The sequence below is a fragment of the Phoxinus phoxinus genome (genome assembly GCF_949152265.1).
Source record: "Phoxinus phoxinus genome assembly, chromosome: 3".
NCBI classification, from domain to species: domain Eukaryota; kingdom Metazoa; phylum Chordata; class Actinopteri; order Cypriniformes; family Leuciscidae; genus Phoxinus; species Phoxinus phoxinus.
In genome coordinates this window covers 32,135,794-32,162,629 of record NC_136878.1, presented here as the reverse complement: position 1 = coordinate 32,162,629, position 26,836 = coordinate 32,135,794, and the positions used below count along the sequence as shown (strand labels likewise).

Below are 26,836 nucleotides of genomic sequence, written 5' to 3'. Positions count from 1 at the left end.
TTATATGGCTGTAAAGGTTTTTTTCCCCTCCACCATTTTGTCTTCCTTTTCAACTCCAAAATGAAGCCCCAGAAGGTCCTTGTTCTTGACAACAATTAAATGGAAGCAATTTCTGTATGCATTTTTACCCATCAAATTAACTTTGCTAAACATTGGTAGACTACTTGATTATGTGTTGTTCAGGGCCCCTATGGCTTAGTCAACATTGATGCATCCTTTTATAATAAGCTGCAAATGGATCTGGTAATCAAAAGTCCTCCTCATCCTTTGAAATCCACTTGAATTCTGAAGATTAAAAAAAGCTTTCATCTTTAGACATTGTCCTAGTAATTGGGCTGCATGAAAGTGAGGTTTTAAAATCCTACAACATAAAAGTAACAGAGGGAGAGAGAGAAAAAAAATCCATAGGTGTCTACAAAAACAAGAGGCTGAGAAGACCCCAGCTGCTGACTAGGTCAAATGTGGTCAAGCATCTCTGTATCTGTGCTGTGGCAAGACAAATAACTCGAACCTTCTGCAAGTGGCAAGTCCATTAGATCAAAGCCTTTGGAGTAATATTTCTCTTTTGGCAGGGAGTTATCAACAATTTGGCCCTCATCCGTCTTTGTCTGTGATTGTTGACAGACAATTTATTGGAGGCTATAGATAAAGTGTAATGATTGTGTCCCTTTCTGTTTTAATTACAAATAATATTAGACTGTAATTGTTTTCTTTCGTTATGTGGTGTTGACAACACGCTGGTCAGATTCAATCCAGCTTCGAGTTGCATCAAGTTGACATAACCGAGTAGGCCAATGTCTCTGACCTTCTTTGTTCTGCAGAACGCAAAGTTAGATATTTTGGGTTCAAAAAACACTGGGCCCCATAGGGATTTCATTGTATGGACAAAAACAGTTCTTAACATCTTTTATGTTCCACAGAAGAAAGTAAGTCATACAGGATTGGTTTGAGGGTGAGTAATTTCTTTTTGGGGACGAACCATCCATTTTTTTTCACCCTCAGCTTTAAACACAACAAAAACAAAATCGCTTCTATACTCAATTCTGTAAACTGTCATGTGAGCAGCCACAATGCCAAAGTGACACATAGCCTATAAACATTGTTGTCATTACAGTAGGCCTACAAGTAGCACACATGACAGTGAGGATATTGAAGAGTCACAAAACTGGAACCAACCAAATTGCAAACAGTACATGATCTCAAAGCCACAAGAGCGGATCATTTTTGAAAACATAAATTCATCATTTAAGAATGAGGACAATGACAATGAGACAAAGCCTCTTGTCGTGAAACAGTGTAATTCTAGTATAACGGCTGGGCCAATTTTGGCTTACCATTCAAAAGACTTGTGGCATCCTTAATGCTGTTTTGGACCTCTTGAGAAGTTTCTGATTCGCCATTGAGTTTGTGTTTTCATATGAGCGCCTCTGGAACTAACTGGTTTTGAATTGTTTTTTAACATTCTTAGATCTTTTTCAATTTATTTTATTGCCATTGGCCTAACAACAATTAGAGCCTTTTAAATAAGATAAGGTGTTTGAGTGAAAAAACCCTCCCTGCTGTGCTCCTCATAGGATGTAATGTATTCCTCCTGAAATGTAATGGCATATTCAACAAGCATGCTCTCTCTCTCTCTTTGGCTCTCTTGGGGCCTACCTCAAAGCTCTTCGTTGACGGTTTAAAGGCTTCAGGCAATCAGTAACTTGAATCATCTTGAGACAATCTGTAGGCCTGCCAGATTTTCAGGGGAATATGGTGCCTTCTGGGGAAGAGTTAACTTGGTATATTTAATGGGTTTGGGCATCATCAAATATTTCGCTCCACTCTTCAGTACTGTGAATTAAATAGTCATTGTTAATCCGTGTTTCCTATTTACTGTACTATATAAAAATACACATACACATTCCTATCCATCCGCCCGTCCAACTGAGGCCGGATGGTTTTGGAGTGATAAAATATCACTTTTGTTATACCCTCCATTTTGAAGGTAAATATAAATTGGACACATTATGTTTGAGTACTGCATTTGAAAATAAAAGCATTTGATTAATTTGAATTATTCCACCAAATATTACTCCTACCTTACTTAAAGTAAAAACTTACAATAACAAATATCCTAATATCATATCCAATAGATATTGTATATAGCTTTCATGCATGGGTGCCCAAAGTCCTCTATCACCTGACTCCAAATATTTAAAAGATGATCAATATATCAATACATGTTTAATATATATGTAAGATCTTACATATGTAGAAAGTCACTTATTTTTTTCTGTTTGTCTCCAAAGGAGGAGTTATTATTTAGGCGTATTGAAAATCCAGCTTTTAAAACTCTCAGTAGACTCATGGCCGACATTTTCCTGGTCGATGACAGAACTCAACCTGGTCTCAAGACCACTCGCGATTTGCATTTGTTACTGGCAGTATCAAGAAGAAAAAAATCCATAAAAAAATGTAGACCACTCAAAATGTCAAAAGTAGTGGTTTTACTTCGTTGTAAGTGCCAATCCATTACCAATTTAATACATTACACTTCCGATAAGTTACAAAACTTTTGTATGAAAAGAATAAATGAAAAAAAAAGTCTCCATGTGGTGAAAAGCAAGCTTTTAATGTTGTTTTATGCTATTTTAAAATGTGTATGTGGTCCTTTTAATATGCTTTAAGACAAACCTTGTGCAAATTCATATGTCAACACCATTGCTGAGCATTTTCTCTTTAAAACTGCAGTGATCTAAGGCCAAATGCAGCTTGAAATCGCTGGTGTTTCTGACGTCACAAACTACCTTGTAACCAATCACGTCAACGTGTGATCGTCAACGAGTGGATCTGAGCTGGTGTGAGTGAGTGGAGGCCGGGCTAATTTGCATATTAATAGAATCGCGTATACTAAATGAGGCAAGGGTGTTGAGTTACATTCAAGCTATTTTAAGTCATGAAGAAAAAAAAATCAAGGAAAAAACGCTTTAATATGTAATTTTAATGATCAAAGATGAGTTTTAAGGGATCAAATTGCCTACAGGGAAAACATTAATGTTTTTTCACCACTATTATAAGTATTTAATCTCCTATACATTTATTGTTTTATCTAGAGACACTTAAAAATAATAGAAGCCTATGTTTTGGTATTATTGAATACATTAGTGTCTATTGTGTCACACAATGGAGCATCATCTATGTACATCAGGATTCAGTTTGTGAGTCTATATGTCATTCACAACTATGACATGGAATTGATGTGCGGGATTTTCTGTTGATGTGCATGTTGGTTGGAGTACTTCTATTGGTCTCTGGATAATTGTTTGTCAAGTGGTTTGTCACTTTTTTCTTATGCATTACTGGAGCTTGACAAAATATTTCATCATAAGTCTGCAGTTCATTTCCCATTTTAAAGCTATTTCAGCTTCATTCCCCATGCACTGTGGCCACAATAACAACAGGGAATCCCACGAACCAATTTGAATTTAAAGTGGATTTTCCCCCAGTCGCCTTCCCTGGAGAGTTGTGGCTTGTATTGAATAGAGAGAGACGGAGCACCTTACAGTTGAATTCATTGCATTCTTGATGAAATGGAGAAAAGTCTTTAACCTCACCAAGTGGTACTCTCCAAAACATTTATTGCAAAAGAGTTTTGGCCATATTTCCTTCTAAAGCCATATTAAGAGCCTTTTCTGTTCGCATCATGATTTTTTATCACTGAAAAGATAAAAATATAATGCTATAATCAACACTTTTTTTTATCATTAATCTCAGTAGCTGTGATAGTGAAAACATAGTAAAAGTTTTCACATGACTGCCACAATTTCCAATCGAAGTATAGAAGCAGTGTGCATTTACATTGAGGTCTTAAAGGAGACCAGGGTAGAAAAAAGGCCATTTATTTTATATTGATGTAAAATCGAACTAACTACGGTGGCCAAGAGAGCTCAACGCGCTGCAACTGAAGACAACACATGCAAATAGAAAAACATCCTCAAAATAAGGAAAAGATCTTTATCAGTTTCACAACACATGTGTGCTCCAAATACTCACAACACAACCAAGTACAGAAACGCGCTGCAAAAGTTCACACACATGAACCACAATGGAAATGTTTCCAGGGGACCCCAATAAGTGACGAACCCGGCTGGGACGTGCTTACAGCTCAGTCTACTTTATTTTATTTTATTATTATTTGCAAAACATACAGAGATGACATGTTTATGACATATCTGAGCTCTCTCGACCACTGTAACTAACAGTATGGGCCCTATTTCAACGATCTGAAACGCAAGTATCAAATGCGAAACGCAAATAACTTTGTGGGCGGATCTCTGTATCTATTATACCGGTGGGATTGGGAATGACTCTTGCGCCCGACGCAAATCTAAAATGGGTTGGTCTGATGTAGCTACATTACTCATAGGTGTGGTTTGGGCGTAACGTGCAATAAACCAATCAGAGCGTCATCTCACATTCCCTTTAAGAGCAGGCGCACTTGTTCCATGGCAGATTTCTATTATTATGGCGAATTTGCCAGGCGCATGCAACTTACATGATGGTAAAGATGATTTCGCAGTTTTCTGAATTTTGTTTCCTAGTTCTTGACGGACAACCTACTTTGTCAGATGTCCTTATATAACCCATGTGTCTTGCCACTTTTGATCAAACAGGTTTGATCCGTCATTACTACAATTAGCCTGAATAATTTGGGTAAATGTGTAAGCTAGATTTATGCCTATTTTTTCACATCTTCATGTACACAACAATGATTTCCCTCGTGTGGAAATAGTTTTCCTTGTAATTATGCATGGTTTGCAAAAATGGGAACTGCTGCATCTGTGTAGATGAGAGAAGCAAAGTGTATGCGCGTTGTGCACATGCTACATTATGGCCAAGCATGCGCCCTTAAAGTAGCATCTGAATAACGCGCTGGGTGCAAGATAGGGCCCTATAAGTTTATGACCCCTTTAAAAAGATATTTTATTGAACCTATAGTCAATTTTCACATCACATAAGGCCACCATATTCTTAAACTGTTGTGGTTTGATGCACAAATTGTGAGGCATAAATTTTAAACACTATTTACAAGCAAAACTGGTAGCACAGTTTTGGGAAATTTAGTACTGTTTACACAGTCTGTTTTCTAAATTAATATCTGTTCAGCTTCACTGTCTACATAGTCAAGGTGTCTAGTGATTTCCAGGAGAATCCCCATTGCACCTTGAAAAGCAGGGAGTTGAAAGCAGACTGGGATTTTTGTGCGTGACAGGACAGATGGGAAGCACATGTGGGTGGACAGGCCTGATTTCTGTGATGGTCTTTCCATTCTCGCACAGAGTCTGGATGTAAAAACCCTCTCTCCTTCTTTGTTTCTTTCCAGTCTCACCCTTCACCTACATGGCCGGAGTGGGATGACTGTGTATTTGCTATGGGCAGAACAGACCAAGCTTTGAAGGTGAATGTTTTCAAGCTTTAAGCCCCCAACCTGCTCCTCATTTTTCCACTATATTCTGCAGCAGCCCAAATTCAGCTTTTATAGTGATAAAGCATTGCTCTTATTTCAGTGGTTTTTGAAGGTCAAGTCAAATACAAAATATCATTTTAAAGAGATGCTTATGTGCATTTTCTATTGGACATAACAGCAGATGATGGAGAAGAGCACAATAACTGGGCATATATCCAGATGCGTAGAGCACTTTATGTATTTTAAAGAGCATATTTGGGATTGCAGTAGAGCGTATATTCACAACCTAATATTCACAACCAACCCACAAGATCTGGAACTGCGACAGAATGACATTTGTGCCATTACATGGTTTGCATAATTCCTTTAATGAACTGGACATTTAAACAACACATACAGTGTTTATAAAAACAATTTATTGTTACTGTCTCCATTGGTTTGGACAAAACATACTTAATTCTGCACAAAATGCTGAGGTCTACTGCTTTGGGGGACGTGTCTTTAAAATACAAAGTGAGTGTTGTGTATGATTAAGCAGTCAATCAAATCATCAATGTTTTTTGAAAGAAGTCTCTTATGCCCACCAAGGCTGCATTTATTTGATCAAAAATACAATAAAACAGTAATTTTGTGAAATATTATTACAATTTAAAATAAAGTTTTTTTCCCCCATATATTTTAGGGCTGTCAAAAGATGAATCACGATTAATCGCATCCAAAATAAAAGTTTGTGTTTGCATAATATATGTGTGTGTACTGTGCATAATTATTTATATATATAAAAACACACACAATCATGTATATATTTAAGAAAAATTGGTTATATTCACATTATATAAATGTATATGCAGTATATAAATGCAAATATTTCTTAAATATATACATGAATGTGTGTGTATTTATACATAATAATTATACACAGTACACACACATATATTATGCAAACACAAACTTTTATTTTGGATGCGATTAATCGCGATGAATCTTTTGACAGCCCTAAAAATGTAATTTCTTCCTGTGATGGCAAAGCTAAATTTACATTCATCAGTCTGTCATTCAGCATCATTCATCAATCTTCAGTGTCACATGATCCTTTAGAAATCATTCTAATATGCTGATTTGCTGCTCATGAAACATTTCTTATTATTATCAATGTTGAAAGCGCTGCATGTGCTGCTTCATATTTTGGAACGGAATAGCTTTGCAAATGTTATATGTATTATTAACATCTCTGTTTGGCAAATGAAACCAGGCAAGAAATTGAGTTATACTAAGCTCTCATGTTTATCCTACTGAAAAGGTCCAGTTCATGCACCGGATAAGAGCATGATAACATTTGCTTTTCTATATCCTCTTCTAAATTCTCCAGCGGGCCTAGCAGACCATGAACAAGCATACTTGGCCTACCTTTAGCCACTGCTGGCTCACTCTCCCATGCTTAAGGCTGTGAGCACTTATAAGGCAGTTAGATACGGTGGAGGTGAGGTATGTCATCTGGAATAATTTCACACTTAAACGTATCCCAGCCAAAGCAGAGGACCATGTGTGCCCACTAAATCAAGTCTTTGGCTGCCCACGCTACAAATTGGTCATAAGTCCAGTGTAATAGAGACCATGTGAGGCCCAACATCCCTTGGCATTCTTCAAACTGCCCCTTCTGAATGCTTGCCAAAGCGAATAGTAGGAAAAATGGTTGACCGAAGTGGTTCACAACAGGAGTGCTGCCTAAATGGTTTTCCTGTATGAAAAGGCCTATAGAATAAAGAAACATGGCAAAATACATTTCAGGTTGTTGAGCACTACACTAGTTTAGACCTTACAATTTCCATGAAATATAATTTGAAAGCTGTGAAAATAAAAACAAATTATCATGATTTTTTTGTCATTTAACCTATAACAAAACATTCTAGATCTTATTGACACAATATCAATATTCTATTTAGCTGTGAAGACAAATGCTTTTATGAATAAGACTATTATGAATTGAAATCTGCACAAATGTGTGGCCATTGCTAATATTTTAGGTTGGTTAATGACGTGTCCATGAGTACTGAGTTCTACCAGAAAGACTCGGGAGAATAAATACTGCGACAATTAACATTTATTTAGAGCTCAGCAAGCAATCAAGTTCTTTGGCGTAGGCCCCGTCCGTAGCTTGCAATCCTAGGGTTCGGACTCTGCATATTCTGCCTGAAGACGAAGGCAGGGGCGCAGCCGACCCCCTGCGAAGTAAGGGAAGGGGCCATCTGGTGGTGGTGGGGTGGATGGAGGAGAAAGACATCTTGGTTTTATGTGGAGGATGGAGGGAAGGACCCGTCTTGGGGAGGATGAAGGGAAGGTCCCATCTTGGAGGTGGTGGGGAGGGTGGAGGTTAATGGAGACAGCATCTGCGAACTCAGACGTGTGTAAGTACCAACCTTTTATTCCAAAAGTATTAGGATATGATTGGATAGATGAGAAGGTAATAAGTTACGTAACAATTGAGTCTTCCTGGCGGAACTTACGTTAGAGCTTCATTTCTTAGAACTGTACTTTTTGTACTTAAGTTAGTTGGTCAAATGGATTTTAAAAATGTTTACACCATTTCCATTGTACCATGAAAACGTCCTTCTCATTATAAACAAATAGTTTATTTAGTCAAGCTCCAAAAACGGTGCGTTTGCATATTGCGGGATCTGTGACGGCAAATACATTTGCATATGACTGCCTCCAGAGAAAGACATAGACGAATAGTTTCACATCATTGCACCATAGGCCCCGCCCACTGGCGTTCAGTCGCTTAATGGCTGAACGCCACTTAAAGCAAAAGCCATTATAATCACTGATGCTGTCTACACTGGACACAGTATAGGCAAGGCAAGGCAAGGCAAGGCAAGGCAAGGCAAGGCAAGGCAAGGCAAGGCAAGGCAAGGCAAGGCAAGGCAAGGCAAGGCAAGGCAAGGCAAGGCAAGGCACTTTTATTTATAGAGCACATTTAAAACAGCCACTGCTGACCAAAGTGCTGTAAAATCACTTCAGACAATAAAATACATAAATACACAAACAAACAGGAAAACACACACAAATTCATAAAATTACATTGAACCAAAATGCAGACATGTATACAGATGTCCGTTCAGTTTCTGACATAATCCACGCACTTGAGTCTGCCGACAAGAGGACAAATGGAAGAGTAAATGGAAGCATAAAGGAATATTCACTTTGACGCACCCTGTTTAGACTGCTCATTTCTGTTGAGCAGGGGTGCAAAACTGGAGGGCCACTGCCCTGCTGAGTTTAGCTTCAACCACAGCCGTAATTTGCATAAATAGCCTTTTTTCCAGGGTCGATATTGTCCCTACCACTTTTTTGAAACATCTCGCGGCACGGATGCACCTAATACAAATGAAACATCACCAGTTGACTAGCAGAGCATTTCTTTCGGTCGTTTGTGAAATAAGAGGCGATCTGGCGCTGGAATGTGTTTTTTTGGGAAATCATGCTGAGCGTTCACTGCCACTGTTATGACAACAGTGTTCTCTCGCTCGTGCACTTTACCCAGACGTTCTATCCGTTCTGGTGAAATCACAAAACAAAATGCACACAAATGTGTCCCTGCTCTTGACATACAATCACTGATGGACATTTTTTGTTTTAATGGGGAAAAAAAACTATTCAAGGGTGGATTAGAACCCAGAACCTCTCTAACATGCGTAACAAAAGTTACGTTAAAAAGTTATCCTTTAAGGCACACAAGTGCTCTCTGTGAATCTGTTTTTATTCAGTGACATGAAGAATCTTGGGACTAACAATATTTTGTATTATATTAAATGTAAGGATTAAACTAGCACGTTAAACATAACTTCTATGATGATGAATTAAGCTCAGTGTACTATTGAAATTGATTTCTGGACATTGTAATGTTATTTTTTCCGCAATTGTTGTACCACATGCTCTTTTACAACTAGATTTTACCTCTACTTGTCATGAACAGATCAAATGATCTTAAAATTTGAGAGACTTATTGACCTTGCCTCACAACCATGAGAGTCTGCAGGGGTCATCTCTATGATTTCCTGTTCCATGATTTCTAATGTTAGTTTGGCCACATGACTTTATTGGTTGCACCACATGATTTTTGACATACAAAAGTTTTTCAAATATTAATAATCAGTGAAGCAGTTTTTTCTCCTAAGAAATAATACAAATGTTTTCATAAAATACAAATGTATTTTTAATACATTAGACAAGATTTCTGATGAATCTTTAGACGCATCCAAATTTATTTTTGGATATCCAGTGTTATCCAAAGGAACATATCAACCTCACTACATTACACAGGCCATTTTTTTTTGCGTTTTTTAATCCTTGTATTCATAGCACAAAGCGGGATTCAGACCTTGGTTGTTCTGTGGTCTTGGTCTGGCGGATATCCTTCAAAGCCAAGTAGACTTTGTTATTATTTCATTCACCTCGAGCTGCACCATTGCATTCCAAACACAGAGACCCCCCGAAATGTGCTTAGACCAGCAAATCCCTCATGTAACAAGCAGGTGTGTGGATCCTTCCAGCACTTTCGTCCATCACCTGCACCCTGTCTCTCTGCTTGTTGCTGAGTTGGTTTCTTCTTCTCTGGCTTCCTGTCGAGCGCCCTCGGGTCCAGACTCAGCCAGCTGTTCAAACACCTGCACAGGATGAGGCAGACCTTCAGCTGTTGAACCACACCGGCCATTGCTGCTGTTTCGATACACCAAGGTGATGTCATAATCGGAGGTATTCATATGTAAAGTGAGGTTCTTGTGAACGTACATTTTGTCATGTTTATGTAGACACTGCAACATATATTATTAATGTACTGACAGCATCAGTGCTGGTCCTATACTTCTGGGGGCCCTAAGCAAACACCCCACCCCCACCCCATATGTTCTTTCAGAGCAGTTTTACTGTGTCAACAAACAACATACAGTGAGTAGAATTTCAATAAACAGTAGTTGTAATGACAATGGTAATCCGTATGCAAGGTGTGCACATTGCACTCTATGAAAAAAAAAAAATATGTAAAGGAAAACCCTTTAAAAACACATTAAACTGCCAGTAATAACAAGTAAAATTAAATTCGTTGACAGCTAATTAAATGCTTTGTGAAAGTATCGCTAATCGCTTTGACCATAGCTGTAGAAAACTGTCAATGCGGCAGAAGCTTGATTTACTAACAAAACTAAAGCATGATAAATATAGCTTACCCAAGAAAGCTTAAATAAACGTACTCTAAATGTACTTGTCACGATTATGTTCTGTTTGGTTCGTTCCTGTCGTTTCTGTATTAGTTCCTGTTAGTCTCTATGGTTACTAATCAGTTAATACTCGTCCAGCTGTTCCCATTTAGTCCCCGCATGTTCCTTGTGTATAAATACTTCCTGTTTGGTTCAGTTTGTTGTTGGTCATCTTCAATGTTAGATGTGTTTATGTTACCTGCCTTCCTGAGGATTTGATTATCCTATTAAAGGACTATTTTGTGAGATTTCCTGTTTCTCAAAGTCTCTTTGTATTCCAAGACCTGTGACAGTACTAACTTTAGACTAATGGGCATTGGATGAGCTATGAATATAAAGAACCAAACAATGGTACTTTCTTTCATAATTCCATTTACACACAACACCGTAAGTCATCCTTTGTCAATTATAACTGTGGTAACTCCAAGTAATCCTACTTAAACTTTATTTGTCACAACCAAGACTTCACATTGTTGGTAAAACAATGACAGATCTTAGTTCGGAAGCCATATAATCAAATGTCAAGATGCATGTCATTATCTGACGCATTGCATGATCTGCATCAGAGTTATTAAATAAATATAAATCATTAAGTATTAGAAAAAAGAAATTTCCACATGAGTCCGCTAAAGTTTGCTAAAACATATGCTTACAATACATTATAGTGGCATGCTACTTAAATAATCTTTGAGAGCAAGGGGACCCTATATATTGCGTATATATTTTGTGTCTAGTTTGCGTTTACTGGCACTAAATGTAAGGATTGTACACCATAACACCATTTTAGATGCTTTCAATACGTCCATATTGTATGTTTTAGTTTATATCGGTGTTAACATAATGTACAAATACCTAAAACTCTTAATTTTTTAGGATCTACTGACTCTGTGGCCCATCATACCCTTAGATGGTTTTATGCAGTGTAAATAAAAAGAGTAGTCTAATGGTACTTCTAAGGCTTTTGACTAACGGTTCAGAGGAAACTGACACATTAGTTCTTGACAGCCAGCCTGCATGAGGGCTTCTGTTAAAAGGTAAAATAATCCACACTACGGAAGAGAACAGCGAGGAATGCAAAACAGTCGACCATTTCCGGAGTTAGCATCCTTTTAATCTATAGTGTAACTGCAAAATTATTGCTAACTCAGTGTTTACAGACTGTCAACCTCTGCATTAATGATCAGCATTTTTTCAGTGACTTTTCTGCAGCTTACATTGTTACGTCAGTAGTTGGGGACAAATGACTGTCTTTATGAATGAGTCACTGAATTCAGAATTCATTCAGAAATTAAACAAGTGGTGCTTCTCAATACTCAAATTGATGTTTCCTCGCTACTCCGTCCTCCAGCGCGTGACCCAGAAAGTGATCGAATTCAGCCATCTTGATGAACATCTCAATTCTCTAATTGCACAGCGAGGAGGCGAGGAACAAGGAGTGAGGACGCTTCCAGAGGTGTTCAGAGCGAGGATGCACAGGTGTATCCTATACGGAAGTCTTTCTTGTCTTGTCGCTTTGAAGTGACGCTCGTGTGATCAAGAATACAGTGCTATGCATAAGTTTAGACACCCATGCTAAAGTTGACTAAAAAGAGGACTAAAAAATCATCTTTTGGAAATTGAACTTAATGCCTTAATTTAAAAAAAATAGGAAAAATCCAACCTTTAAGGACACCAATTTTCTTTGTGAATGAATAATGTATCGTAAATAAATAAATGTTCTTCCTTAAAATACAGGGTGCATAAGTTTGGACACCCCTATGTTAAATTCCCATAGAGGCAGGCAGATTTTTATTTTTAAAGGCCAGTTACTATATGGATCCAGGATACTCTGCATCCTGATAAAGTTCCCTTGGCCTTTGGAATTAAAATATCCCCACCTCATCACATACCCTTCACCATACCTGGAGATTGGCATGGAGTACTTTCCATAAGATCATCTCTCAATGCAAATCAAACCAGCTGTTAGGCTAACTGAAATAAAACCATGCCAATCTCCAGGTATGGTGAAGGGTGTGTGATGAGGTGGGGATATTTTAATTCCAAAGGCCAAGGGAACTTTATCAGGATGCAGAGTATCCTGGATCCATATAGTAACTGGCCTTTAAAAATAAAAATCTGCCTGCCTCTATGGGAATTTAACATAGGGGTGTCCAAACTTATGCACCCTGTATTTTAAGGAAGAACATTTATTTATTTACGATACATTATTCATTCACAAAGAAAATTGGTGTCCTTAAAGGTTGGATTTTTCCTATTTTTTTAAATTAAGGCATTAAGTTCAATTTCCAAAAGATGATTTTTTATTCCTCTTTTTAGTCAACTTTAGCATGGGTGTCTAAACTTATGCATAGCACTGTATTCCAATACACAAATAGCTTTCCTTCGATTCCTCTGTCATAATTTTCAGCCTTCCCTCGCATCCTACAGGGGGTGAAGCTGAGACGCGAGGAAAGGAAGTGGGGATGCACAAATAAGAAATGAGAAGCATCCATCGTCTTTATGAGTCATTGAATCATTCATTCAACCAAATTAATGGTTGTACTCCATTTGGAACTATTTTATTGGTTGGGGGAAAAAAACGGTGGCAATATTGTGTCTAAAATGTAAGTTACTCAATATTAACTTCTTGCTTACTAAACTGTTGTATTTAAAAGCAATATCACATCTGTGATTGAATTCAGAACAGCACTTGCTTGTGTGATTCAAATGAAATCAAATTGTTTGGAATATTAAGTGTCAAAATTGCATTGTTGAGGAAAAAAAATGCAGATTAGTCAGATCATTGTAATTAAATTTGTATATTATTACATTCAGAAATTATGTCAAATATTGGTAATATAAAATAGAATGTTATAAACACAATAAACATGTATTTTAGTTCTTCTCACTCCACAACAAATGCTTTTCATTTAACGCTATTCAGAAGAGAAATTACAAATATTTTGTGAGATTTTGTTGCTGGTTTGAAATATGGTATTTAAATATGAGTATGGCAGGCAGTTTTTTTTTTTTTTTTTCAGGATTTCCCCATTCAAGTAGGACTTAGTCTTGGATGCTCGAAATAGCTTCTCAGAGCCTATCTAAGACTTTCCTTGAAAGGGACTTAGATAGGCTATAAGTCACAGCTTGTTGATAAAAAACATGATTTATATTCCAGAAAATACAGTATTTTAGTATCACATCCCACCATAAGGTGTTTCTTTTGAAGACACCCTGACAGAGAATTACACTATGGCAAATAAATAATAAATAAATAATCAACCTTTCATTAATGCATCAACAGACAAATGGAGGAAATAATTTCTCACCCCTGACTCACCTCACCCTTCAGTTTCAATCCATATGAGCCATGCTGTGGTATTGAGGCCTTCCTGTGAGTCTGCTCCTGGCCCAATTGACTATTGTTTTGGTGATGTAGTGAAAATTGGAGGACGCTGAGCCCCGAGCTCCCTGTGGACTTCCTCAGCTGTAACCCTAAGGATGGAAAAGCCAGACCTACATTAACCCCTTGCAATTCCCACATCCTCCTCTGTTCCAGGGCCAGGGGCTTCAGAGGGTCCTACATTATTCATGTCCTATTGAAATGATATGCTGTCTACCTGCGACCAAACATAATGAATTCTGAAGCTGTTGAGAATTCTAACTAGCCGAGGCTCTACAAGCTGAGGAACAATAAACGGTTATGCTCCTTACCTTCTATCACAATGTTATAAAGGTTAATTTTTTTTTAGGAAAATTGTCATATGTTTGCTGTAATGTCACAGATATTTTAAAGTACTGTCACACACACACTTTGCAGCATTGTTGATTGCAACTGCATAATATAATAAACACACACACACACACACACACACACACACACACACACACACACACACACACACACACACACACACACACACACACACACACACACACACACACACACGCACACACACACACACACACACACACACACACACACACACACACACACACACACACACAATTTGAAGTAGTAAAATGATAGAAAAAAAAAATTTAATAGAAAAGACATTAAAGCTAAATACAAATATACAGGTGAAACTCGAAAAATGTGAATATCGTGCAAAAGTTCATTTATTTCCGTAATTCAACTTAAAGGGTGAAACTAATATATTATATAGACTTATTACATGCAAATTGAGATATTTCAAGCCTTTAGTTGTTATAATTTTGATGATTATGAAAACCCCAAATTTAAAATTAGAATATTGTGAAAAGGTTTTCATAGCTGCAAGCCATAATCATCAAAATTATAACAAATACGTAAGGCTTGAAATATCTGACTTTGCATAATGAACCTATATAATATATTAGCCTCACCTTTTAAGTTGAATTACTGAAATGAATTAACTTTTGCACGATATTTTCATATTTTTTTGTATATAAAAAAGTGCTTTAAAATTGTAACACAGTCTCACCCCAAAACGTCACATACTGACGGGTCTTGACCATACATCAACATACGACGAAAAGGGTACCCCTATAACGTCCATGTGTGACGATTCGGGTATGGTTGGGTTTAGGTATGCGTTAGGGTACCGCTAGGAGGCGCTGCTGGTGCGCTTATGTCTGCGTCTCATATTGACGTTATAGGGGTACCCTTTTCGTCGTATGTTGACGTATGGTCAAGACCCGTCAGTATATGACGTTTTGGGGTGAGACCGGGACCGGGTTGAAAATTGACAAAAGCACAAATAGAATGACTAAAACGTGAACTAAAAATAAAACTGAAAATATAATAAAAGCTCCTTTAAAATATATTATAATAGAATATAAATAAAACTAAAGTAACACTGATTTGAAGTGAACCCATCTGGATATATTTCATATGCATTACATTTTGTAATATAAGAGCAGAATGAGACCATAAAATAAAGGAAGTTATATATCATTTTTGTCACATATATCTCATGCTCTCTATCTCAGAAGGCCAGGGCTAGTAAAAGTCATGCTTTGGGTATAGAGACATAAGCTTTAGAGATATTGGAAAAAGGACCCATCTGTTAAGAGTATCTCGGTCCCTCTCTCAAAAAAAAAAAAAAAAAAACCCACGCCTTCAGAAAGCAGGGCTTTTAGGAGGGGGGATGGTGGTCGGGTAACCTCACATGGGGTGCCCCTTTCTGCCTGAGAGGAGATGCACATACCAAGAACTTCATCAAGAGTGCAAGACATCCATCATTCGCCCCAGTGCCATTATAAACAACCCAGAGCCAGCCATGGAGAACCCCAAATGGTGTTCCACCTCTACTCTGACAAGATAGATGGTCCAGCTTCTTGGAACGGGCATCCGGTGAAGAGCAGACAAAGCAGCCCATCTGCTGGTGGATTAAGACAAGACCGCATGATTTATTTTAATATTTAGACGTGCATACACAAAGTGTTATTAGCCATTTGGAGGGCGGGCCCCACTGGCACAGTAAGTAATTGCTACTAAATGGCTGTGTATAATGAAAGATCTCGCAGCGCTAAACCAAATCACCTCCCTGTTGCTAAGTAATCACCATCAAACACGTTTGCATGCGGCGCATTCAGCGTTTAGGTTGCAACGTGGGTTGTCGGATTTACATAATTACATTTGCCAGATTTCAATTACAGTTTTAAACCATCAACAGGAACAAATGGAGAAGAAGATATGTGCGGTTAAACTTTAGCATGCAGGTCTTTGAAATGGAAGATGAATAGTTGAACAGGAGCACAGATTCTATGAAGTGCATGATTTCCACAGCCCGCTCTGTTAACATCAAACGGCAGGAAGCGACAGCTCAGATGCCACTTTTAGGAAGGATAAAGCTTTGTTGTGGGCCTCAATGTCCTTTGACGATGGAGCTGAACCTCGAAAATGATTGGAGAACCTGTCATTAAAAAAAGATACACAGCCAGATCGAATGGGTCCCCAGAAGAAATGGGTGTTTTTCCTCACTTACACAAGTAGTATCCCGCTCATATACTGTATATATGTGCAAAATTAGTTGCAATGCAATTAGCTAATTGTGAACAAAAAAAGAGAGTTATTAATTAAACAATCTCCAAACCGATGTATGATTTTTTTGGGAATCAGACAAAATGACTGAGCTACACCTGTTTGAAGTCGATTGAGGCAGCTAAGTAAATTTTGAGAAAAATCTATTTAAAGTTTTCTGAAGGCTCCAAAGCTAAATAACTTAGCAACCATACCTTGAAATCCCTGGCAATAACACAAAATTTGGCACACACCAAATTAAACCCAATATAAATATAAAGACTTGCCATCTGAAAATTTCTTCTGGAATTAGCCTTTTTATCAGTAGGTTCAATTTAGGTTCAGTAATTTCACTTTAATGACAATAAATAGATAATTTTCATTGCATAAACATACATAAACATACAAGCTTGATAAAAATTATAATTCTAGAAGAAATTTCCAGATGGCACTTAAAGGCTTGCATCTGAAGTCTTCATATATATACGCAAACATTATCTGCTATGTCTTAAGTGAATGTTTGGATAACTGTTGGTGTAAAACATCTAATTTGTAACGTTACATTAGATCCGTGCAGTACAGTAGGTTTTAATATATAGGCTGTCTGTTTTATTAATGTTAATCAAACATTTGTGGTATCATGGGGAAAAAAAGTTGAATAAATATTTACACCAAATCAAACCCAATATGTAACGTTACACATCAGATGTTTTCCACCAACAGTTAGCCAAACATTCACTTAAAGGTGAAGGCAAAGCAAAAAAAATTAATGTCACATGATCCTTCATAATTACTTCCAATATGCTGATTTGGTACTCAAAAAAAGGTAACACTTTAGTTTAGGATCCAATTCTGACTATTAAAGGGCACCTATTATGGAATTTTGAAATTTACCTTTCATGTAGTGTGTAACATAGATCTAAGTGAACAAAAACATCCTGCAAAGTTTGAAAAATGAAAGTGCACCGTATATAAAGTTATTGTCTTTCAAAAGTAAGAGTCGACTCGGAGTCATTTTTATGAATCGTTAGAAGACCGAAGCTTTTTCTCTGACTAGATGACGTCAACTTGTCAAGTTATTTGAATACGATACGCCCACTTATTGCGCTCCAAGGCCAGGGAAAATATCATGGCGACGAGACGCTGTATTCTGAAGTGCGACTCAAAAGCCAACTTTTTTCATCTGCCCAAGGAGGAGCATTTGAAGACTAAGTGGCTACAATTCATATATACAACTATACCACAGAAGTATAGTCCGAGCCTTGTACTTTGTTCACGCCATTTTGAAGACGATTGCTTTACCAACTTAAATGCAATCAAACTTGGATTCGCGAGCCGACTGATATTGAAGGAAGGTTCAGTTCCAAGTGTATTTGCATCAGCTTCCTCCTCCGTATCACAACCTGTAAGTGTTATTAATAATTGTTGCTTTTATGTTTTATGTAGCATGCTTAATAATTATTTTGTTTGTTGTGTAAGCACCGTTTAGCTTCTAGGTCTTCAATGACAATTGTATTGAGATATGTGAAGTGTTTGTCGTTGTTTTCGGAGTTGTCTTAAAGAATAGAGTAATACCTCGTAGTAACGTAACTGCATTTTTTTTTTTTTTTTTTTTTACGTTATGTTTATGCATCGGGCTAATGCAAACAAAGACTGATTGTGCTTTTACAATATGAACTCTGGGCTATGCTCGCTAACATAACATTAAATTCTTTATCTTATTTTTAGTTTTTTACTACAAACTACAAAGCAGTGGACTATAATCATTATAACACAATTTAATTGATAAAAGCATCATTGTACTCCGTGTTAAATAATAAGTATAATCTCTGTAAACACTGCTGGGTCATCTGACCAATCAACGCAGATTAGCGTCGCGCAAAGGAGGGGTTTGAAAAATTAGTCGTTGAACGAATCATTTGGGAGTCGGTGAGCAAATCAGGTAAAAATAAATGCATATTATAGGACAACAAAAGTGTTTTTTGTCATTGCATGCATGTAAAACTGTTGTTGGGGACTCCCAAAACAACATTAGGAACATATTAAATGTCATAATAGGTGCCCTTTAAGACATAGCAGATAATGTTTGCGTGAAGCCAAGACAGAAATTTTGAAATATTGTAATTTTTCATGTACAAAGGAAAGGTACTCCATTCAGGAAACGCACAAATAAAGATACCCTTAGATGTTTAAGTGGTATTTGGAGCATTGTGATCGCTATACAAAGGGCTTAATGAGCGTATTTTTTTATGAAAACGTCTCAGGTTACTATTGTAACCCTAGATCCCTGAGAAGGGAACGAGACGATGCGTCGATGACGCTTTGGGAACGCTTGCGTGATTACGTCTGAGCACGTATGTCAACTAGTCCAATGGAAAGAATGAGCGTCACGGGCGGGTGATGTCATGACCAGGAAGAGATATAAGCACATCCGGTGCGTTACTCGCGTTAGCTTGAAAGAGTCGAAGCAAAGTCGATCGCAGGGATGCAGGAAGTATGGCAGGGCGACGCATCGTCTCGTTCCCTTCTCAGGGAACTAGGGTTACAATAGTAACCTGAGACGTTCCCTTTCGAGGGAACTCGCGATGCGTCGATGACGCTTTGGGAACGAGAATACCCAATACGCCGTACTTACAAAATGCCAGCAGACAAAACTGTCGGCAAACTAAGATAGAAGCACCTGGGACCCTGGGGCAGCGTCCAGGTCCAGGCTATAAAACCTCACAAATGTGAGCGGTGAGGACCAGCCTGCCGCATCACAAACCTCCTGAAGGGAAACCCCCGATAATAAGGCTTTAGAGGCCGCCATACTCCTAGTCGAATGAGCTCTGACCACCAGAGGACATGGCTGGCCAGAGGACTCATAAGCAAGAGAAATAGCCTCGACTATCCACTTGCTAATTGTCTGTTTAGAAGCTGGAAGACCCTTCTTAGGTGATCCAAAGCAGACAAATAACTGATCTGATCTTCTCCACGGGGCAGCCCTGTGGACATAAGTGTCCAGTGCTCGCACTGGGCACAAGAGATTCAGTTTTTCCTGGTCCGAAGAGGCAAACGGAGGAGGATAGAACGCCTGCAGTACAATAGGCCTCGGAATATTGGTTGGCACCTTAGGTACATATCCCTGTTTAGGGTAAAGGAATGCCTTGACCATCCCAGGAGCAAACTCGAGACAGGTGGGAGAAACCGAAAGGGCCTGAAGGTCTCCGACTCTTTTTAGGGACGAAATAGCCAGAAGAAAAATGGTCTTGAATGTCAGAAATTTCTCTGAAACCGACTCAAGGGGTTCGAAGGGAGCCCCTGAAAGGCCTTCCAAAACTATTGCCAAATCCCAAGCCGGCACCCTAGTACGTGTTGCAGGCCTCAGCCTCAAGGTGCCACGAAGGAAACGAATAATCAGGGGGTCTCGACCCAAAGATGTATTACCCACCGGGGCGTGGAAAGCCGCAATGGCCTGAGCTAAGAATGGTCTCCACAACCTCAGTTGAAAGACCACTCTCTATAAGTTGGGCCCCCTCAGAGGCCAAACCCATAAATTCCAAATCTCTGGTCGGGGGTGATATATTGTGCCCCCTGCCTGAGACAGAAGGTCCCTCCTGATAGGAATCTCCAAGGGAGGGCCGTCGAGGAGACGAATAAGGTCCGCAAACCAAATCCGACTCGGCCAGCGTGGTGCTACCAGAAGTAGACTTATTCCGTCCTGGCGGACTCTCTCCAGAACTCCTGGGAGCAGAACAACAGGGGGAAAGGCGTACAGACGTAGCCTCGGCCACGCCTGTACCATAGCGTCCAGCCCCAGAGGGGCTGGATGAGTGAGGGAGAACCATAGTGGACAGTGCGTCGTGTACTGAGACGCAAACAGATCCACTTCCGCTTGGCCGAAAAATTCCCATATCTGCTCCACCGCCTCGGGGTGGAGTCTCCAATCCCCTGGCCTCAGCACCTGCCTCGACAGGATGTCTGCTCCGATATTCTGGCACCCAGGGATATACACTGCCCTCAGAGAGAGTATCTTCCCCAGGGACCACAGGAGAATCTGGTGCGCCAGTTTGCAGAGTGGACGCGAACGCAGACCCCCCTGACGATTTACATAAGAGACCACCGATGTATTGTCTGTACGGACGAGCACATGATGGCCCCTCAGGTCTGGAAGGAAATATTTCAACGCATTGAAGACAGCCATCATCTCCAGGCAATTTATGTGCCAAGAGAGATGATGACTCCTCCACAGACCCTGAGCTGAGCGGCCTTCCATTACCGCTCCCCAGCCGGTGAGGGAAGCATCTGTCGAGATCGCAACTCGATGGCAAAGAGCTCCCAGCACCGGACCCTGGGATAGGAACCAGTGTTTCCTCCATATGACCAAGGCACGGAGGCACCGCCGTGTGATCTTGATCATACGAAGTGGGTTTCCCCTCGGGGAGAACCCCCTGGTTCTGAGCCACCACTGCAAGGGTCTCATGTACAGCAGGCCAAAGGGTATCACATTGGACGCCGCTGCCATGAGACCCAACAGTCTCTCGAACTGTTTCACAGTGCGTGACTGGCCTAGCTTCAACCCTTTCGTGGCTACGAGGATAGCAGCTACACGAACGGGCGATAGTGTGGCCCGCATCGTGACTGAATCCCATACCACACCAAGGAAAGTGGTTCTCTGTAATGGAGACAGCACACTTTTCTTGGTATTGAGTCTCAACCCCAATTTTTTCATGTGAGCGAGAACGACATCTCGATGCCGAACCGCTAACTGTTCCGATTCCGCCAGAATCAACCAGTCGTCGATATAATTCAGAATGCGTATGCCCTGCAACCTGAGCGGGGCCAGAGCTGCATCTACGCATTTCGTGAACGTGCGGGGTGATAGAGCTAGACCGAATGGAAGCACCCGATATTGGTATTCTTTGCCCCTGAAAGAAAACCTCAGGAACTTCCTGTGTTGAGGGAGGATGGAGACATGGAAGTAAGCGTCCTTTAAATCTATCGTGACGAACCAGTCCTCGGATCTGATTTGCGTCACGATCTGCTTGAGAGTGAGCATCTTGAATTTGAGTTTCATGACTGCACGATTCAACAAACGAAGATCTAAAATGGGACGCAACCCCCCATCCTTTTTTGGAACGATAAAGTAGCGGCTGTAAAACCCCGATTCTATGTCGGGCGAGTACACCTGCTCTATAGCTCCCTTCGCTAACAGAGACTCTACTTCTTGCTCCATTACCAGAGCCTGCTCGGGATGTACTAACGTGAGTAACACCCGTTGTAACGAGGTGGAGGAGAACAAAACTGGATTCTGTAACCTTTCTCTATTATCTGCAGGACCCAAGGAGATATATTTGGCAGATTCTTCCACTCTGTCAGAAAATCTACTAAGGGTACCAGTCTCTCGAGACTGGCCTCTGGTATTACTGGAACAGCCACTTCGGTGACCTGAAGCATACTGGCAGGAAACAACCGAACTGACTGTTTTTGAACCCCCCTCAGAGGGAGCGAGTCCGACGCAATGTCGAGTTGACACTGAGTCAAGAGCTCGCTGGAGACCGCTGCGCCCCGAGGCACCAAGGGTGGCGGGGTTGGCAGAACGGTCCCCTGTGGACCCCGAGGTGGAACGGGCACCGTATAATGAGGTGAACACCGCTCCACCCCGGGTGGGGCTGTCCTCAACAGTCTGACGCCCGTGGCGTCAGGACCTCTTTTGAGCCGAAGCCTTCTTCGCCATAAGAACGGTCCTCAGATCCGGCTTAGACTTAGACGACTTCGGCTGAGAGTGTTGGCTCGGCCCCCAAGATTTATTAGGAGGAGCACGAGACGCAACACTCACTTTCTGTTGCACACGGTGCGAGGAGCTTGGCTGGGGATGCTCACGCCCAGCATCCCCAGGGGGATGGACTCGGCGAGGGAGGAATTTTTTAAAAGCCTCTGACTGTTTCTTCGTTTCTTGAAATCTATCGACCACAGCGTTGACCGAGTCACCGAAAAGACCAGAGGGAGAAATAGGGGCATCTAGCAGAAAAGCACGATCTTTATCTTTTAAATCGGCTAAATTAAGCCAAAGATGTCTCTCAGTAGCTACGAGGGCTGCCATAGACCGCCCAATAGCACGAGCGGTCTCCTTCGTAGCCCTGAGAGACAGATCTGTAGCCCGACGAAGTTCTCGAATATCGTCAGCACTAACCCCCTCACTCTTATCAATATCCCCCAACAGATCTGCCTGGTAGGCTTGGAGCACTGCCATCGTGTGCAGACAGGCTCCAGCTTGACCTGCTGCCGTATATGCCTTGCCCACTAAGTTCGATGTCGTTTTTAACGGCTTATTGGGCAACACGGGAGCCTTCAGGGACGATGCTGATCCAGGAGACAGATAGCTCGCAAGCGTCTGTTCCGCTGGTGGCATCGACCCATAACCATGTTCCTTCAGTCCCTTAATCTCAGAGTATGTTTTAACATGGGGACTAAAAAGACGAGATGAATATGGTTTATCCCATGATCTACTTAGCTCACTATGAAGATCAGGAAAAAATGGAAGGGCCCGTGATGGAGATGATATATCTGAAGATAAAAATCGCTCGTCTAACTTGCTCTTAGGACGAGTATCTTTTTTCTCTGCTGGCCAGTCAATATTCAATTTATCTACAGCACGAGATATAACATCCACTAACTCCTCATATGCGGGGGAAATAGATGGCGAATCCTCCCCCCTACGTGTGCTTAATGTGTCACTTTGTTCAATGCTCAGTACTTCTACCTCCTCAGAACTAGAGCACTGAAGCATTGGGCTCGCTTCCCGGGCGGAAGAAGCCGCTGGGCGGGCTTCCGACACCGGCAAGCGAGCGATGGATCCCCCGGGTAAAGGCGGAGATAAGGCAGAGCCCGTCTCCAACCCCGCCGAGAGATCCATTTGCCAACCCCAGGTGTGCTTTCTCGGCAGCAGCGGGTCCAGCGCCCTGAGGTTCGCGAGCTTGTCCATCATCCTCAAATGTGGACAAGCGAGAGCGGAGCATGCGGAGCGGGAGACGCTCACAATGCAAACAGTCAGCCCCCTCGAAGGCTGACATAGCATGCTCCACTCCCAAACAAACTACACAAAGCTCATGAGTATCCCCACCCGTAAGAAAACGAGGGCAGGGAGAAGCACAAGACTTGAATAGCTGTTTCGCCATGATATATATATAAAGTGACAGACAACAGTAAATAATACAGACAGTTTTGACATAGAGCGCTTTGCTGAGACACGAAAGCTAACGCGAGTAACGCACCGGATGTGCTTATATCTCTTCCTGGTCATGACGTCACCCGCCCGTGACGCTCATTCTTTCCATTGGACTAGTTGACATACGTGCTCAGACGTAATCACGCAAGCGTTCCCAAAGCGTCATCGACGCATCGCGAGTTCCCTCGAAAGGGAACCGACTATCAGGTTACATTTTTCACCTTTTTTGCCTGTAGCTCGTAATTAGTCCATGCGTATTCAGACTCATTTTGCCAGCACGGGTCACACACAAACACACACAATATATTAACATTAAAATAATGCTTGCATATCAACAGGATGGTGTTCACATGTGTCATAATGCATCTGGAACAGCTCTTGAAACTTGTGCCATGTGTGTCTGATGCAGTTAGATAGCAGGTTCCTGTAACTCATCAGAATACATTAAAAGCCCACAGATAAGGACAGAGTTGTTTCTTTGTTCAGGTTGGAAACAGTGCTGGAATCAGTGTTGTATGATAGGCTTCACATATCACAGGTTAGGTATCAAAGCTGCCATGCTGACTAAAGTCACTATGCTTATACTGTAAAGCGTTTTAGGTTCAGGTTTCAGTGGCATGATTCTTGAAAGGTTTTTTCGAAGTGTTAAATGAGATTCACAGTATTTTGCTGAGACTGCTTATTTGGTGCCTTTGAAACCCTAATTTAAAAGTAGTAGTCATTTTCCTTTGGGGATTGCAATTTAATTGCTAACTGATCTGCCTTTTCAGCCTCTCTTAGCATTATACAGTTGATTAGATATTGCTAAAAATACAATTTAGTACATCAAATATTAAAACAGCTAGATATTATTTTTCATTTTCTTCTTTCTTTTAGTTGCAGTTTAGCTTTAAGGCCCAATCATAAGTATTTTTTAAATTATAATTAATATACTGTATTCACTGTAACTTTCGCAGCTTCAGTTGTTGTGTAAAAAAATACACTGCCTGAATTCTCAAAAACCACGTTTGATGTTCAGTGGAATCAGAACACTGCTCTCTAACCCAGATTTTAATTTGAAGGACCATGTAAGTGTATCTTTGATGTTTTATTCACCTGCCCTGCTCTTTAGACCTCATTAATACTTAAAAAGGAACCACAGAGAAAAAAGGATTGAGAAAAAAGAGCTAATGTGAGCAAATGTGACATCAGGACACCATTGGTTTTTCAAAACAGAGTTGGTTTGTTAGTCTCTCAAATGGATGCTGAGGATTTAGAATGTAGTAGAATAATCTAATTATTGGCTCTATCATACACCCGGCGCAATGCAGCGTTTTTTTGTGTTTCAGGCCGACACAGTTATCATTTTATTGTCGTTTCCACGTTGTTTTTAATAGCAATTTGTGCGCTCATGGGCGTGCTGGTCTGAAAACGAGGTGTGTTCAGGTGCATTGTTGGCGCGTTGCTATTTTGAGGCAACTGAAATTTACAGGTCAAACCGTTAAACGGGCCATAGGCTTGGATTATACACATTTGTTTCATTGTTATGTAACAGGAAGTAAGACTGGAATTGCTGACGACAGTTCAGAATCAATACTTCCTTTTAGTAGACAATAACTTTATTTGTCTTGCACTATGATATTTTTGACATGCAGTCAAACGTGACACTCAACAAACCTAGCCAGTTCAGGTATTTCATGTGTTCTATCTCAAGCAAACCTGGTGCAACTATTGAAGCCCTTTATAAGTGGCATCCGGTGTGCTTGAGACAACACCTGTTTTGGAGATTTTTGCTGTTTTGAGGGATTTTATTCACGGGTAAAATCATTTTGAGACCCCAGAAGTCATTCAAAATTTTGTTTTCAGTTAAATTTAGGGAAACAACTCATTTGCTATTTCAATTAGGCCTACTTTTGTTTGATTTGTTCATTGCAAACAGCTACAAGTCTGTAGATTTTGCCAATAAACCTGATTTGCAATGGGGGTTGAATTGCAGCATTGTTGATTGCAACTGCATAATATAAAAACACACACTCACACACACACACACACACACACACACGCACACACACACACACACACACACACACACACACACACACACACACACACACACACACACACACACACACACACACACACACACACACACACACACACACACACACACACACCACACGTGTGTGTTTTATTTGTCTTTTATTTTACAGACCATCCTTATGATTTTGCCTGCAGGGGGTTTGAGGGCATTAACTGATGTTAAGCTAGCCTGAAGCTGAAACACCTGCTCCCACTGTATGGCATATAAATGAGCTCTCTCTTTCTGCTGAAGCCACAGGACACCTTGGCAAGAGGCAAACTAAACGAATGATGTGTGTCATTGCCATTTTTCGTTCACATCACTGTAAACCACTGTGCCAGTTTGTCTTTATTGTTCAGGGAATTGCCATTGAACCATGACAAGATAGAGAAGCAGAGAAGGAGAAAGTCCTGCTGAACCAAAAAAAAAAAAAAAAGAAAGAAAGATAGAAAGAATGTTTGGTGGTTTGCTTGTCTATCTGGTGGTCTCCCAGCCAGGCAAGTGACTTTAGCTGGTCAGTTATCCAGATTCCCAGCTGACAAGCACCCAAATCCCTCTAAAACCAGTAAACCAAGCCAGCTGAGACCAGCAGGGAGAATAAGCACTTGCTATCGACTCATTGTTTTCTTCCAGATGTGGAGTACATATATTCTAAATTAAATTTTTGAATTTGAGTTTATTTGCCTGTTCACTCTACTGCATTTGGAAGTCCCATTAATGCAGTTTGGCAGTTTAGCAGTATGTAGGACATTGCAGTTTTTTAAAAAAAATGTATGTAAAGTAAACTTCAAAGGTTTCGAGCAGAAGGCTAATCCTGATCGTTAATGGAAAAACATGAAGTGGTTGGTTTTTGAAGAATTTTCTCAAGTGTACAGAATCCACTGGC

The 26,836-nt window shown here is 40.3% G+C and overlaps 1 long non-coding RNA gene across 1 annotated transcript in view; it reads right to left on the bottom strand.

Annotated features, from left to right (window-relative positions):
* Positions 1-9,190: 9,190 nt before the first annotated feature.
* The window catches only part of LOC306995497, a 28,991-nt gene continuing 11,345 nt past the window's right edge, over positions 9,191-26,836 (bottom strand). The window contains exons 2-3 of the long non-coding RNA XR_013796873.1: positions 14,021-14,175; positions 9,191-10,113 (exon numbers count right to left, since the gene is read on the bottom strand). This is a non-coding gene — a long non-coding RNA (uncharacterized lncRNA). The remainder of the gene's footprint in view (positions 10,114-14,020; positions 14,176-26,836) is intronic.